General features: G+C 54.2%; 2 pseudogenes; both read left to right on the top strand.

Moving 5' to 3' along the window:
- The first annotated feature begins 1,387 nt into the window (after nucleotides 1–1,387).
- On the top strand, nucleotides 1,388–11,264 carry LOC135914111 (uncharacterized; annotated as a pseudogene).
- A 162-nt stretch (nucleotides 11,265–11,426) lies between these two features.
- Nucleotides 11,427–12,279, top strand: LOC135914110 (uncharacterized; annotated as a pseudogene).
- The last annotated feature ends 2,586 nt before the right edge of the window (nucleotides 12,280–14,865 follow it).

Here is a 14,865-nt window from a genome sequence, read left to right as displayed (position 1 = left end):
AGGCAAAGCATCAACAGTTCAAGAAGCTGGCCGCAGCCGTAAAAAATTTTAGGAACCTTACATTTACACTTGCTATGCGGCACCAGCTGAAGCAACGCTACCAACTGCACAGCTACCAGTTGTATGAGGGTCTTTCGACAGTACAGAGCAAGCAAGTTGTGTGGGATGCTCTTCCAGAGTGTGCAAAAAAGGTTTTGCCAACAACTGCTCATCAAGTGCATCGTGCAACCCTTGATCATTGCCATTATAGATGTGGAAGCGTCCTTGTGAAACAAAATATAGGCCCAGAGTTTCACAGAATTGAGTCTCTATTTGTTGCAAGAGGCAAGCTTTATGTCTTAACAAGAATTATGGAAATTGAACATTTTGATCGCCATACATACTACTTTTGCGTTAAATGTTCAGGGCAGTTGCAAATGATGGAAGCTGCAGGCCAGTTTCAGCCTTACCTGCTCGACTTGTACCATGGCAGAAACATTGTCCCAAAATGGGAAATATGGTAACTTTATATGCATTTGAAGTCTCGAGAGAAAACAAGCTTTTGTGTGTAGTGTTTGTATTGTTTGTATTGTTTGTAGTTTGTATTGTTTGTAGTGTTTTTATTGTTTGTATTGTTTGTAGTGTTTTTTCATGATGTGTATGCTGCTGCGTTACTTTGCACATCTGTGACTGTAGGAACTTGCCAATTTGAAGTTGTGGGGGTTGTTTCTCATTGACAGGTTTCATTCACATATTTAATTCATGTGTACTGTAAAATAGGGAGCAGTGGGGCTGTGGCTAGGAGAGAGACAACGACGACGCGAAAGAACAACCTTGTTTCGGTACTCGGTTGGCTACACTACCTCTCGCTGCCCCAACGTTCTGGTCGCGAACGCTTACTGCTCAAAGTGCTTCGCGACATTTGGTGGAAGGTGCTGGACATATTGCCACCCTGGAACTCCGAAGCCGGACGATCCCTGTCACATCTCCCGTGCCTGAGGAGACTAGTCCTACCGCGCCACCCATGGCACCGCCTCCAGTCGTCTGTCCTGGTGCGCCACGCCAACGGGATCCTCCCATAGTCAATGGCACTGACGATCATGACGTAGAGGACTGGCTGTCATCATACAACCGCGTGAGTGCCCACAACAAATGGTCTGAAGCTGACAAGCTTGGCTACGTCCCATTCTACCTTTCCAGGGTCGCCCATCTTTGGTTCCGCAACCATGAGGCTGACTTTTCCACCTGGCCAGCATTCCGAACGGCACTTCAAGAAGTCTTCGGTCGCCCTGCTGTGCGCAAACTCCGGGCTGAACAACAGCTTCGCTGTCGTGCACAACAAAAGGGCGAAACATTTACGAGCTACAGTGAAGATGTAGTTGACATCTGCTGGCGTATAGACCCAGATATGACCGAAGATGCCAAGGTCAAGAACATCTTGAAAGGCATACAAGATTGCGCCTTCCAAATGCTCTTGGCAAGGAATCCTCAGACGGTCAACGACATCATAACGCTTTGCCAGAGCTATGAGGAGCTGCGCAAACAACGGCTTTCTACGCGCCAAGCACTCGCTCCGGACGTCGCGCTTTCAGCTCTGAGTGATGGTGTCACTTCTACTCCTTGCAGTTCAGACATTTTCGACAGAATCAAGCAATTTGTACGAGAAGAAGTGGCGCGCCAACTCTCTCTTCTGCCAGTCGCTCCAGCCTCAGAGCCGCGCTTGTCTCCAGATCTCCGTCACATGATACAAGAACAAGTCGCTAACGCAGTACCACTTACTCATCAACCGCCTCCTACGCCTGTGCCACTTACGTACGCTGCCGTTGTCGCTAATCCAAGGCCTCCTTCTGCTGGTAATCAATCCAGACTTACCAGCGGCTTTCCCTCCCCTCCGCAAGCAGCTGCAACATATTATCCTGCCCCCCCCCCCCCCCAAGCAGCTACTCGCCGCCACAGCAGCCCGTGCGCCCACCTCGGCAGTATTTCCAACAGTCTTCGCCCGCTGTTCTCAATCCATGGCGCACCCATGACAATCGGCCTATATGTTATTCGTGCGGCCTACCTGGGCATGTCGCACGGCTTTGCCGCCGGCGTGGATGGTATCCTTCAGATTCTCCGAGGGCACACAGTAGCGGTTTCGACTCTCCGTCCCATTCTGCTACTGCCGCCCAGCCCTTCGAAGCCTCATCTCCTCTTTCCCGACCCTTCAATACCCGTCGGTCTCCGTCTCCCCGTCGGCGTTTTCTGTCGCCGCTTATCCGTCGTCCTGAAGCTATCCGAGAGGAAAACTAAGGACCGCAGTTCCGGAGGCAAGAACTGCGATCTCAGCGAACTCCTCAAGACCTCATTTATTTCTCGCGAACGTCCTTGAAGTTTATGCAGAAGACATTGCCGTTCATGCGCTTGTAGACACGGGAGCAGCAATATCAGTGATTTCGGAAAAGCTTCGTCGTTCCCTTAGAATAGTCGCGACGCCATATTCTGCCATTTCATTACGTACAGCAAGCGCTGCGCCGATTGAACCCTTAGGGAAGTGTACCGTGCGTGTTGTTATAAGCGGCGCTTTATACCATGTTGAGTTCGTTGTTATGCCTCACTGCTCCCATGCCATGATTTTAGGATGGGACTTTCTGTCCTCTTATCATATGTGCCCATGCTGAACTCGCCCTGTCGCTAATCGGCACCAACGTTTTTGAAGATACTGATGACACTTCCGGTCGTGTGTTCGTCACCGCCGACACCGAGATTCCTCCATACTCTGCCGCACTTGTACCCGTTTCCTGCGTTGGGTTTTCCGACTCCACAGTTCTTTTCACGCCGTCTATGCTTGTTGCTCGCCACCATCCTTTCTTGCTTCCTTTTGCCCTTCTTGCCATTCGACGAGGCTCGAGCGCACTTTACGTATTGAACCTGTTTCCTTGCCCTGCTAGGCTGCTCCACAATGAGTGTCTTGGTTATGCCGACGAAATCGAACCAAGCTTCCTTTACGATGGGTCTGACGACCCGGCTTCTCCACCGGTTGTGCTTCGCGACACATGGTATAACATCACTTGTCATTAGAAATAATTCGTTCAGTGAAGGACATTGATTACCGTTTTCCTGCTGATGAAATGAACAATCTCAAGAGGCTCAGGTTCACACATTTCTACACATAATGCAATGACCAGCATGCAGCTACTTCAAGCTTATCAACTTGTTCAAATAGAACTCGAATTATTATGTTGTTAACAAGTCTGTGATGTTTGCATTATGACTACTTGTGACCTTTTTGATGAAAGGAGTGAATGGTTTTTGACCGATTAGTGATGGGCCTGTTGGAAATTGCGGCACGCCTGAAAGAAGATGAAGGAAAGGGCCAAGCACATGTGGTTAAGCTAGCGAAGCTTAGACTGTAATGCATGGCATATCTGAACAGTATCACGCTTGGCACCAATAAAGCCCGCAGACGGACCTTTTGCCACATGGTGTTTCAGTGCCTGTAGCGGCACTAGTAGCAAAGGCTTGCGATGCCTGCCGAGGAGGAAAAAGATCGGTCAGGCATGAGCTAGAGAATGCTTCAGACAACCAGGCTGAATGACACCGTGCTGCACTGTAAACGGAAATAACTCCGAGGTGGGAGTATACTGCTTGTCCTCTAGTGACCCCCCGGTTCGGAGTTTATTATGCTCCGTATGATCGGAGTAGAATTTTTACTCCGCACGAGCGGAATTTTCGCGTGGAATTATGGGAGGTTTTTTTCTGTCTTTTTTTATGTTTTGCTTTGCAATTGACGGAGTTTTTTCGAGGTGCAACGGGAGTATAAAAAGAGGCATCGCGTCAGTTTGCGCGAACATGTTTACATGCAGAGGCTGCTGGTCAAATTTCGAAATATGCACACGAGACCGCGTCAAGTTCGATGAAACAAGTCAATGAAAGCACATATATCATGACATACATAAACATTCCAGAAACGCCCAATGCAGAAATTTGAAAGACATCCCACGTACACGCGATACTCAAGATGCAACGGTGCCAGTATATATAGCCACGATACTGTGTGCCTCGAAACCGCCAAGGGAGCAGCTGTGCTGTTTTCAGAATTACGACTCACATGCTCGTTCATACGAGATCTGCCTCTTTGAAACTAACAGAGTACCTTAATCAACACAAAACTGTTAATTCAAAATAGTGAGATAAAAAAAGTTAATGGTGTTATTTTTCAATACTATGCCATTCTGTGAGTGCTGAAGCGACTTCGCATACTGCCGGCGTTCGCGGCCAAAAAGCAGTGCGTTAGTTACAGTAAGCTAGAAAAATGTAAGTGCATGTGCTGCATAGCAAAATTACATTTTTTCGATATAGTGGTAGCGTAGCAAGAAATTATTACGTGTGAGCATGACCCGCAGCAGCCGACGTAACACCGAAAAATGCGCAGACATACATTTTATACACCGCACTACTTGCTCTGAGTACAAGCAATCTGTCTCGGTTGCGAAAAGGAGCTACATCGCTGATCTGTCGAGTGAACCCCTAAACTCGTAGTCAGCAGGCATGCGTCTAAATCAGTGTCTCGGATAGAGCGTAATGTTAATGCAATATCGGAAGCAACGACGTGACCAAAACCTATATGCGCGATAACAATTCGATTCACATCGCTCAATAAGAAGCTTTATTTTAAGCACACATATATACTTATGTCCTACCGTTTTTCTTCGGGCGAGGATATCCGTTCACAGATAAATAAAAACAGTTGCTTGCACTCCGGTCTTTCTCACTGGCAACACAGCACCGCAACGAACTTGGGTTACGCCATTCATGCGCGACTAGCACGGATGTCGTCGCTCGAACAGTGGCTGCTGTTGCCATTGCTACGCGGTCCTTACAAACATTACACCGGACGTTGTCAGCATGTACTCAAAAGGACATAGAAGTGGCATTTCACGTACTGAAGAACACAAGACAGGGTGACGCAGCACGGAAACACAGCCAGAACGTGAGCCGACATCACGAGCCAGTGAGCAGCTTCGAGGTAAACCTAAGCCTTTTTCCGCACTTGAAAACGTGGTTCTTGCAATCATCGTTGTCAGCAAAGTGATCACAGCTAATGTACTTGAAGCTGAGATACAGTGAGCTTCAGGCATGCCTATAACACTTTCTGGAAGGAGATACGGGAAACAAATTGACGAAACGCTGTCACGGAACGACACTTCACAGACGTAAACAAACCGTCAGCCATGAGCACTGCCCGCTCCGCCGAACGCGCCCGGTCGCTGGCGAGGCGCACAGCCTCATGGGAAGCGCCACGTTACTAACCTGAATCGGCGGAGGGGAGTTTTTCAAAACTCCCTGTCGGAGTTTCACGGGAGAACAAAATTTTTAAGCGGAGTAAAATCGCGTCATGTCGCCTTAATACTCCGGCAGCTAGCCAGCGGAGTGAAACGAGGGAATGGCGCTGTTTTGCTCCCATACATCGGAGTAAATATTTGAGGAGGGGAGGTTTTAGGGCACATCACCTCTTAAAAACTCTCAGCTGGGTTTATTTTCGTTTACAGTGTGCTCTGCTGGCCAGCCGGTGCTCTTTATTCCTCCTACAAATAAATTCTGTGGTACACTGGTACCATCAACCAGCCTCGTACAATTGGTGACTTCGAACAAAGGGAAAAGCAATAGGCTCTGCAGTGCTGCCGCCGAACCCTGCATACAGATGTGAACCAGTCAGCTGATGAAGAATAGTGCTCAACGACGCTTTAGAACTCTTGGCTTCTGCAGCTGCCGCCCTCACAGCCCTCTCGTGTGGTTCTTACAAGTGTGGGCCCAGCTATTCGTCAATATTCTGTATTCTCAGTTGTGACGGTACCGGCTTTGCAAGTGGGAGATTCTAGCAGATGTTATCGCACCTTTCCATCTCCTGCTCCTTGATGGGAGCATATTCGATGGCCTAAAGGGCACCTTCTTCATCCATTTCAGCTTACTGCTGCAGCTTACAGCTTACTGCTGCAGGGCCCTTACTTTATGAAAGCCTCGGCCATTTCCAAAACCGGGCCCTGATGACTTCGTGGTCGTGCTCAAGCCACGCTAACATGTGTCGCTGCACCAAGCCTTTTCGGAGAACCACTACGGTGCCGCCATTACGGCCTACCTCGGGCCTGAGGTGGGAAGGTCTGTTACGGTTCTGCCGTCCCGTAAACAAAACCTGATATTGATCCACACCCCGAATCCGGCAGCGGCAGATCGGCTCATCGGAGACTTCTCAATCAACACCGACGTGGGCCGATTCCGCTCCACGGATACCTTAGGCAAGGCGGAGGCGATATTTGCCACGGCGTCATCGCCGTCAGCAACTGTGACACCACTGAATCGCTTCGAGAGCAGGTGCAATGGAAAGCAGGCACCATTGTCGAGGTGAGGAAATTCGGCTCGTCTAACAAAGCTCAAGTAACCTTCGCCGGGAGGGAGAAACCGCGTTTTGTGCACTATGAGAACATGCTCATCCCAGTGCAAACCTACTACCGGACAATCCCGGCATGCGGCCTGTGTGGGGCTGTCGGCCACCGAGCGGATGCTTGTCCCAACACGCAGTAGAACACGTGCGGACTCTGCGGGCAACAAGCCCCGCTTGTGGAGGGGGTGTGGGCCCCTCACGAGTGTCTTCCACGGTGCTCTGTTTGTGGCGGCGAACACGCCGTAAACTCACGTGAGTGTGCGGCAAAATTCCGCACACACAAGATGGCCGCCCCGAAGGGCGGGACAAAGAGGAAAATGGCGGCCAAGAACAAGAGCCGCCATCTTAACCTCCCCAGTGAGTCACCGAGCCGGGACGACAGCAACACCGAGAAGTTGGCACCGAGAAGCTCTACCGGAGGAGCCGGCAAGCGACCGCCGACGCAGCCGCCACCACACGGTGACACTGGAAAACTGTCGACGTCGCCACCACGAGGCGAGGCCAGGGCCTGGGCCAACGCCGTGAAACACGGAACGCCGGTGAGCGGTACGGACAGGGCTGCCTCCTCTTCCCCTACCTCCTCCCCCCTTGCGGCACGCAGTGCCGAGCAAGCCAAGATTGCAGCTCTCGAGGGCCAAATTGAGATGCTGCTCAAAAAAGTTACGCTCCTGGAATCGCAGTCAAAACAGCCTACCACTCCCCCCTCTAGCCCCGCAACTGAGGCTATGTAGAGTGAGCCCGCGGCACCGAATGCAGCACTGAGCGTGGAAGCTGGACTTGAGGCCCGTCTAGAGGCCCGCATAGATGCCCGTTTCAACACCCTAGAAAGTCAAATTTCCGCGGCAATCACCTCCGCCATCGCCAAAATAACTGAAAGCATACCGACAATCGTCGCACAGTACATCGCTCAATCCTCGCGTGGCATCCGACGAACCGGCGGTCTTATAAAATACGTGTCTGCCGCTGTCCGAAAACGTCGCGACGCACCATTGTAACTGAAGTAGAAGACAATGACAGCTGCTCCGCTCTCCGGACTAGAGGATCCTCCCCTCCCCGCGAGTGCTGGCTCCGGAGCAGCGTCCCTGCAATCGGTCTTTCCCTTCAATGACCATGGCGGACAGCCTTCAAATTAAGCGTTCTCTCCGTACCGATTCGGCCACCCCCATCCAAATTACCCAATGGAACTGCTGGGGATTCCGCTCCCGCGCCAAGCGGGCGGACCTCCGGCTTTTCCTGTCAACATTCGCTTCACTCCCCGCGGTGGTTGCCCTCCAGGAGCCAGGGAGCGGAGCCACCCTTACAAATTATACCACGTTCCAGCAGGACCCCTCTTCCTGTATCTGCGTGCGCAAAAATTATACAGCCAACCAGGTTGATTTGGAACTCAATACTGATTATTTCTATATGATGGTCACCCTTCTTCCCCTTAAGAAACAAAACGCACCATTACATATACTCAACATCTATTGTTCTCCCAAGCTCAAAAATGTAACTTTCGCAGCCCTCTTCAGTCGCGCCCTGAAGGCTGCGGGCAGGGACCCTCCGGTGATCGTGGGCGATTTCAACGCTCACAGCACACTCTGGGGGTACGTGCGTGAAGAAAAGCGCGGGCGCAAGCTAGCGGAACTTGCGTCTACGCTGGGCCTGACTCTTCACACCGACCCTGCACATCCAACGCGGGTGGGTAACTCCGTGACTCGCGACACGTGTCCGGACCTTACCTTCACCAAAAAAATTACCGACGATTACGTTACTTCCTAATGCGAAATTTGAACGCAGCAAATAAGCTGTTTCACCTTTTCGATAGATTGAGGCAAAGAAATCGAGCAACACATGTATGCGCTATCACAGAATTTTTTTTTATTTTTCACACGTATTCCTTTAACAAAGACTCCACTAACAGTTCTTGACAGTCATGAAGGAAGCTTTGTGGTCCGAGAAATAGACTGATATATGTTCGACTTGGTACACCAATGCTTGATTCTCAAAGACGAGATCTATACAAGTGCCTCGCGAGGTTGTCACAGCCGTGGGACGCGTTACGAGCGAGAGGAACGGGATGTTCTCCCGCATAAGTATTAGGAAATTGCTGTTTGTCTTTATGTCAACATTAAAGTCCCCCACTACTAACATCGGTGTGGATCGATGGACGGTTAATGCGAGTTGCAGGAAGTGCACGACGTCTTTCGTGAGTGCGGTAGCGGACTCACGAAAGTGGTATCAGTCGGTCGCTGCTAGCGCTGGGGGGATGAAAGGGGGGCGGAGCTGGTTACGAGGCCGACGATAACGCCGACGACGACGCAAAACCCAGGAACGGACGCCAAAGAGCCATTTGTGTAGCCAGCCCTCCTCCACAGTCTCTCCTCCTCCCTTCCATCATCCTCCCTCGCCCGGAGAGCCGACAGCGCGCATGCGCGGCGGCGGAGCAGATTCGTCAGCGAGCTGGTTACGAGGCCGACGACAACGCCGACGACAACGCCGACGACGACGCGAAACCCAGGAACGGACGCCAAAGAGCCATTTGTGTAGCCAGCCCTCCTCCACAGTCTCTCCTCCTCCCTTCCATCATCCTCCCTCGCCCGGAGAGCCGACAGCGCGCATGCGCGGCGGCGGAGCAGCAGATTCGTCGGCGAGCTGGTTACGAGGCCGACGACAACGCCGACGACGACGACGACGCGAAACCCAGGAACGGACGCCAAAGAGCTGCGCTCTAAAACATTAGACACGCAGAATGGGCCAACACCGAGGAAACCCTCGGCAGTGACCACTACATACTCAACACAACCGTCAGAAGCAAACCATTGGCAAGATCCTACGCCCAAGCCCGCCTACCCGACTGGACCAAGTTCCGGCAAAACTACACTAATTTTATTTATTTATTTTATTTTCACAATACTGCGGACATCTGTCCAAGCAGGAGGGGGCTACGTGAGCAGATACAAAAATAAGCAAACATACAATATATACAAGGTTTACAGTCAACAAGATTCATCAAGTGGGTGGCTGTAACCAGTGGGAACTTACAGGTAGGGCATTCCAATCATTGATTGTTTTCGGAAAAAATGAGTTTTTGAAAAGGTTTGTTCGTGCAAAGATCGGTTAAAATTCGGCCCCTATCCACGAACAAGGTTACCACACGTGGTCGCAAGAATTGGTTGCGCACCTGCGTTCGGCGGAAACTCAAGTTCAACTATCGGAGGCCACGCCGGAGGTCGACAACCACCCCTGCACCTATGAGAGGCGCGGCACAGCCTCGTCCGTAGGTGGCGCCGCCAAAAACACAATCGGAGGCTCAAAATTCGCATCGCCAAGCTCACCCAACGAGCAGCAGAGTACGCGGCCCAGCTCAACGACTCGAATTGGGTGGACCGATGCAACACGGCCGCTAGACAAATGTCTAGCCGGAGCACCTGGCGTCTCTTTCGCGCCTTGATCGATCCGACTCAAACCAGAACCGAGACACAAAAAACATCTCCAACGGGCTATCCGTAGCTTCGACGGAGACATCTCAAAATTAGCATGCAAACTACGCGATCAATAGCTTTGTATACAACAGGACCCCCGAGGGCCAGCGTACTCGTATGCAGGTTCCGAGAACGCGGAGCTGGACCAACCGTTCCAGCTCCACGACCTGAAGGCGGCCCTCACTAAAATGAAGCGAGGAACGGCGCCGGGAAGAGACAAAATAACAGTGAAACTACTTGCCAACCTTCCCGACCCGGCCTACGAGGCAATCCTCCCAATCGAATGGAAGAGCGCCCTGGTCACTTTCATTCCGAAAGCCGGCAAAGCCATAACCACGGACAACCTCCGCTCAATCTCCCTCACGTCTTGTGCGGGAAAGCTGATGGAGACTATGGTGCGAAGTAGGCTGTCCGAGTATCTGGAAAACCAAAACGTTTTCGCAGACACCATGTTCGGGTTCCGCCCGCACCGGTCCGCGCAAGATGTTCTGCTTCAACTAGACCGCGAAATTCTAAATCCCGTCGAATAGCCCCTCAATGACAAGGCATCACTCGCCTTCGATTTGAAGGGGGCTTTCGACAACGTCACACACGACATAATTCTGACACACCTCTCCCAAACCAACTGCGGACACAACACGTTTCAGTACGTTAAACAATTTCTCTCCGACCGGCAATTGTACATGCCGATACAAGATGACGAACATGGCCCCTACCAATTAGGCACCAGAGGTACCCCGCGCAGGGCGCGGTCCTCTCACCCCTACTATTCAATTTGGCAATGCTGAAACTCCCGGCTCAGCTGGAATGTAGAAGGCATACAGCACGCGCTGTATGCCGACGACATCACCATCTGGGCTTAACATGGATCGGTAAGAGACATTGAAGCCAACCTGCAGCAAGCGGCGGAGATCGCGGATGCCTACGCCCGCCGCTGCGGCCTTCAATGCTCCCCGGCCAAATCGCAATTTGTGCACATTCGCCCCTCGCCGAAGTGCACTACCAAAATTGAACTGTCCCTACCAAATGGACCCATCACAGAATACGATCACATGATGTGATCGTATTCTGTGATGGGTCTCTTTATTCATAAACAGCGCCGAGTCGACACAACACTGGCCAAACAGTGCAAGGTGGGGGACCAGGTGGGCCGCATGGTTCGCCGGGTTTCCAATAAACGCGGGGGGTTACGGTGCAAAGACGCTTTGTGGCTGGCGCATGCATTCGTAACCAGTCGAGTGTTGTACTCGACTCCTTACCTCCACCTTCGCAGGTTTGACGAGAACGCCCTCGAGGTGATTCTCCGTAAAATTTACAAGCCTGCTCTCGACCTCCCGATCAACACATCCAACCAGCGCCTCCTCGGCTTGGGAATGGTCAACACCTTCGCGAAACTCTGAGAAGCACCCTTGACAAACCACTACACAAGACTCTCAAAGACGCCGTCGGGTCGCCGCCTTCTTGCCCGACTACACATCCGCCATCCAACACTGACGGAAGAGCGCGTGCGCATCCTGGAAATCAGGAGATACGCCCTGCACGTGCGCCCTCTTCCGGCCAACATGACACGAGACGACCATAGTGGGCGGCGCCTCGCGCGCGCGGAAGCGTTGGCACGTCACTATGGGAAGACGCACGAAATATTCTACGTGGACGCCTCCGGCCCACACCATGGGCGTTGGTTTACGGCCGCAGTCGTCCACCAAAACACCGCGGTGAACGGCCTTACGTTCAAAGCACAAGACATAACACATGCGGAAGAGGTGGCCATCGCGCTCGCCGCCGCAGATCAGGACTCGCGGGTCATTATTAGCGACTCATGAGGGGCCTGCAGGAACATTGAAAGGGGCTTTATTCCCTATTTGGCGTACCGCTTACTTTAAGGCAGCAATTATCTCGGGGTCCCCGCGCCCCGCACGATAGTATGGACTCCCGCGCACGAGGGTCTCGAGGGCAACGAAGCGGCCGACGTCGCTGCCCGCGCGCTCACTCTCCGGGCATCGCCTTCGCCTCCCGTCGCTGCGGACTCCGACCCCAATCCGGTATTTACCTTCAAGGAAATCACCCAACACTACCAATATGGCCATGCAATCTTTCCTAAGCCCTGTAAGGGCCTCATGAAGGCGGATGAGCGTTTACTCCTTCGCCTCTATACTAAAACACTGTTGTGCCCGGCAATCCAAAAACATTTCAACCCTGCGTACACGTGCACGGAAGTGCCCGCACTGTGAGGAAAAATATTCGGACATTTTCCACATGGTGTGGGCATGCCAATCAACCCCTCACCTTCCCCCTATACCCAACCCTACCCGGGAGGACTGGGAGGCGGCCCTGCTCGGCTGCTCCGACCTGGCGAGCCAGAAGGCCCTGGTCGGCCGTGCCCGAGCCGCGGCTACAGCCATTGGGTTCCTGTAATGAGGTGCCCACCTAGTCTCTATAAGGAACGTCCCCTTAAGGACTGCTCCACACGCACCCTGTAAATATTTCAAACAATAAAGTTTTTCAGTCAGTCGACGCCTACTGCCGCGCTCGGTCACACCTCCCTTCGTCGCGCCATCCGACGCGTCGCGGCCGCCAGCGCGCGCTTGGCGTGGTATAAATTCAGGTGTATAATGCTGGTTTCCACCGGTCACCGCATTTCAACGATCGAGCGGGCGCTCCCACGACGCTCGCCAGTTTTCGGACGCGTCTCCATCCCCGCACCGCCCCACTCCGCGGCGCTCCTTCTACTTCGGTTCGCCGTAGTGGGTGCGCGCCCTGAGGCGCGCCACTTTTTCTACGAGCACCGGACACTCGGGGAAACCGGTAGGGTGATTCTTGTCGCTGTGGCCCGCCCTATCACACTCCGAGCAGCGCACCTCGGCGTCTCTCATCTTCACCTTGCAAGTGACGGCTAGATGGTTGCAGCCGCACTTCATGCAGCGCGCCTTAGTCGGGTCCGCCTTGTGAGGACACGTCGTGCGCCCGTGCCCATATGTCGCGCAAAACGTACATGTGGGCACGTGCAGGTCTTCGCGTGCGCGCACTGACGTCCACCTCACCGTCAGCCGCGGTCGCGACATGACTTTCCTGAACCCATCAGGGTCGACTTCCGCCACGTAAGACCGCATGCCCGCCCTTTCCCCAAACGTGACGAGGACCTTGCACTTGTCGAGGTCGAGATCGAGGCCCTCGTTGCGTTCGTTTAGCGTGCGTAAGAAATCGTCCGGGCCGATATCGGGATCAACTCCCGTGAACTTTACACATGGGTTACGTTGTTGCGCGACGCGCATTATGATGGACGCGCGCGTGACCGGATTGGCGGCTATCGCTTGTTCGAGGTTAGCTACAGATTGGTCGTTGTCCGTAAATACGGTCAGCCCGTACCTGTTGTGGTGGAGCGTCACGTCCCTGATGTTCTTGGCGTGCGGGTCCACGTTGGTTTTCAAAAGGCGGAGCACATCCCTCGCCGGCGTCGCGGTCGCCGACACCGGTGTCAAAAAGGCGACGTGCTTGTGCAGCGCGGCGGGCCTCCCCGCCTCGGCGCCCGCCGCCGCAGCATCACCGGGTCCGCCGCGGGCCGCGCCGGCAGAGGACGCAAAGCCCGCCCTCAAAGCGGCCGCGTAGTCCATGCGGCCGGCGCGCGCACCCACCGAGCCGCCAGCGCCCGAGGGCGCGAGAACGCCACCCGCACGCGCGGCAGGAACGCGACCGGCAAGCCCCGGGCCAGCCATCGAGACCGCGGGTCCATCCAGCCGGGCCTCGGCGACCGCCAGGCGCCCCCGCAACTCGGCCGCCTCGCGCCGCGCCTCGGCGAGTTGGCCCTGCAATGTGTGGGCCACACCGTCCCGCCTGGCCGCCTCCGCCACCAGGCTCGAACAAACGGCGACCGCCTCAAAGATATTGGACATAAAAAAGGTCCGTGCCTCCACGGAGACTCGGTTGGCCGGCCGGTTGACGTACGCGAGGATCACGTCCTCGATCGCCCACAACCGCTTCTGTGCACGGAACATGGCGTCTTGAGGAGGCGCCGCTGCCACAGCCGTCACAGCAGATTTCTCCGAGACCGAGGACAACACCTCATCCTTGTCTCCACCGGCAGCCGGGGTTTGACGTCTTCCGCAGCCGGCAACTGATCTACGAGATCGCAGAAGCGAGCAACGACCGCGTCGCCGTCCTCCGAAAAATCGGATCCCCGCGAGCGGGGCGACTCCCCGGCGGCTGGAGGCCGCGGGGTGGACCAGGACGGCGACGCGTTCTTTCCCTTGCGCGTATTGGCCATGGCCGAGGCTCAGCGGGTATGAGCCCAGGCCATCTTGGGCCCAACGGCTGGCAGCAAAGAAATCACGTAAAATTACAAATTAAACCCCTTTTGGCCCCAGTTTTTGCGTCGAATGAGGTCCCTATGCGCTTAAAAACAACCCCAGCTGCAACGGGTAGATCTGGTCCGCTGTTCGGCGGGGGCCGCCGCGGACTTCGGGGTGTTTCCCGGCGTCACCCACGGCTCGGGAAGATCGCTCCGGTGGCCAGGTACGTCCCTCTCGCAGCCCGACACCTTCCGGACGTCACCTTCGCTACGCGGAAGCGACGGTACGGGTCCGCCGCGCGGCGGAGTCGCCGCAGGTCCCAGGGGACGCGGCCCCGTGTCGCGCACACACGAGGATAGGCGTAGGGCGTCAGGGACGCCCCCGGCGTCGGTGCTCACTGTCCCTGCACTTCCGGCGTCACAGCTACTGGATGCGACTCGTCCGGCCGCGTCTCATCAGTTTTCGGGGGTGCCTCCCGGCGCGAACAGTAAAAGAAAAGTAAAAATAAGTTAAAGAGAAAACAACATCAAAACAAAGAAAGGTAGGCAGCCGCGCGACACGCGCGGCACGCCGGCTCCTCCAGAGGACAGTATCGCGAGCGGTGCCCCGGCAGACGGCCACTCACACGCGCGCGAACAACCCGAAGGCGACTAAAACAGATGGGAAAATGGCGGCATGTCGCGAATGTTTCACAGGCGGCCGCAAGCCACCTCGC

This window comes from Dermacentor albipictus, unplaced genomic scaffold (genome assembly GCF_038994185.2).
Source record: "Dermacentor albipictus isolate Rhodes 1998 colony unplaced genomic scaffold, USDA_Dalb.pri_finalv2 scaffold_15, whole genome shotgun sequence".
NCBI classification, from domain to species: domain Eukaryota; kingdom Metazoa; phylum Arthropoda; class Arachnida; order Ixodida; family Ixodidae; genus Dermacentor; species Dermacentor albipictus.
Note: the sequence above shows the minus strand (reverse complement) of the source record. Positions and strands in the feature narration are given on the sequence as shown.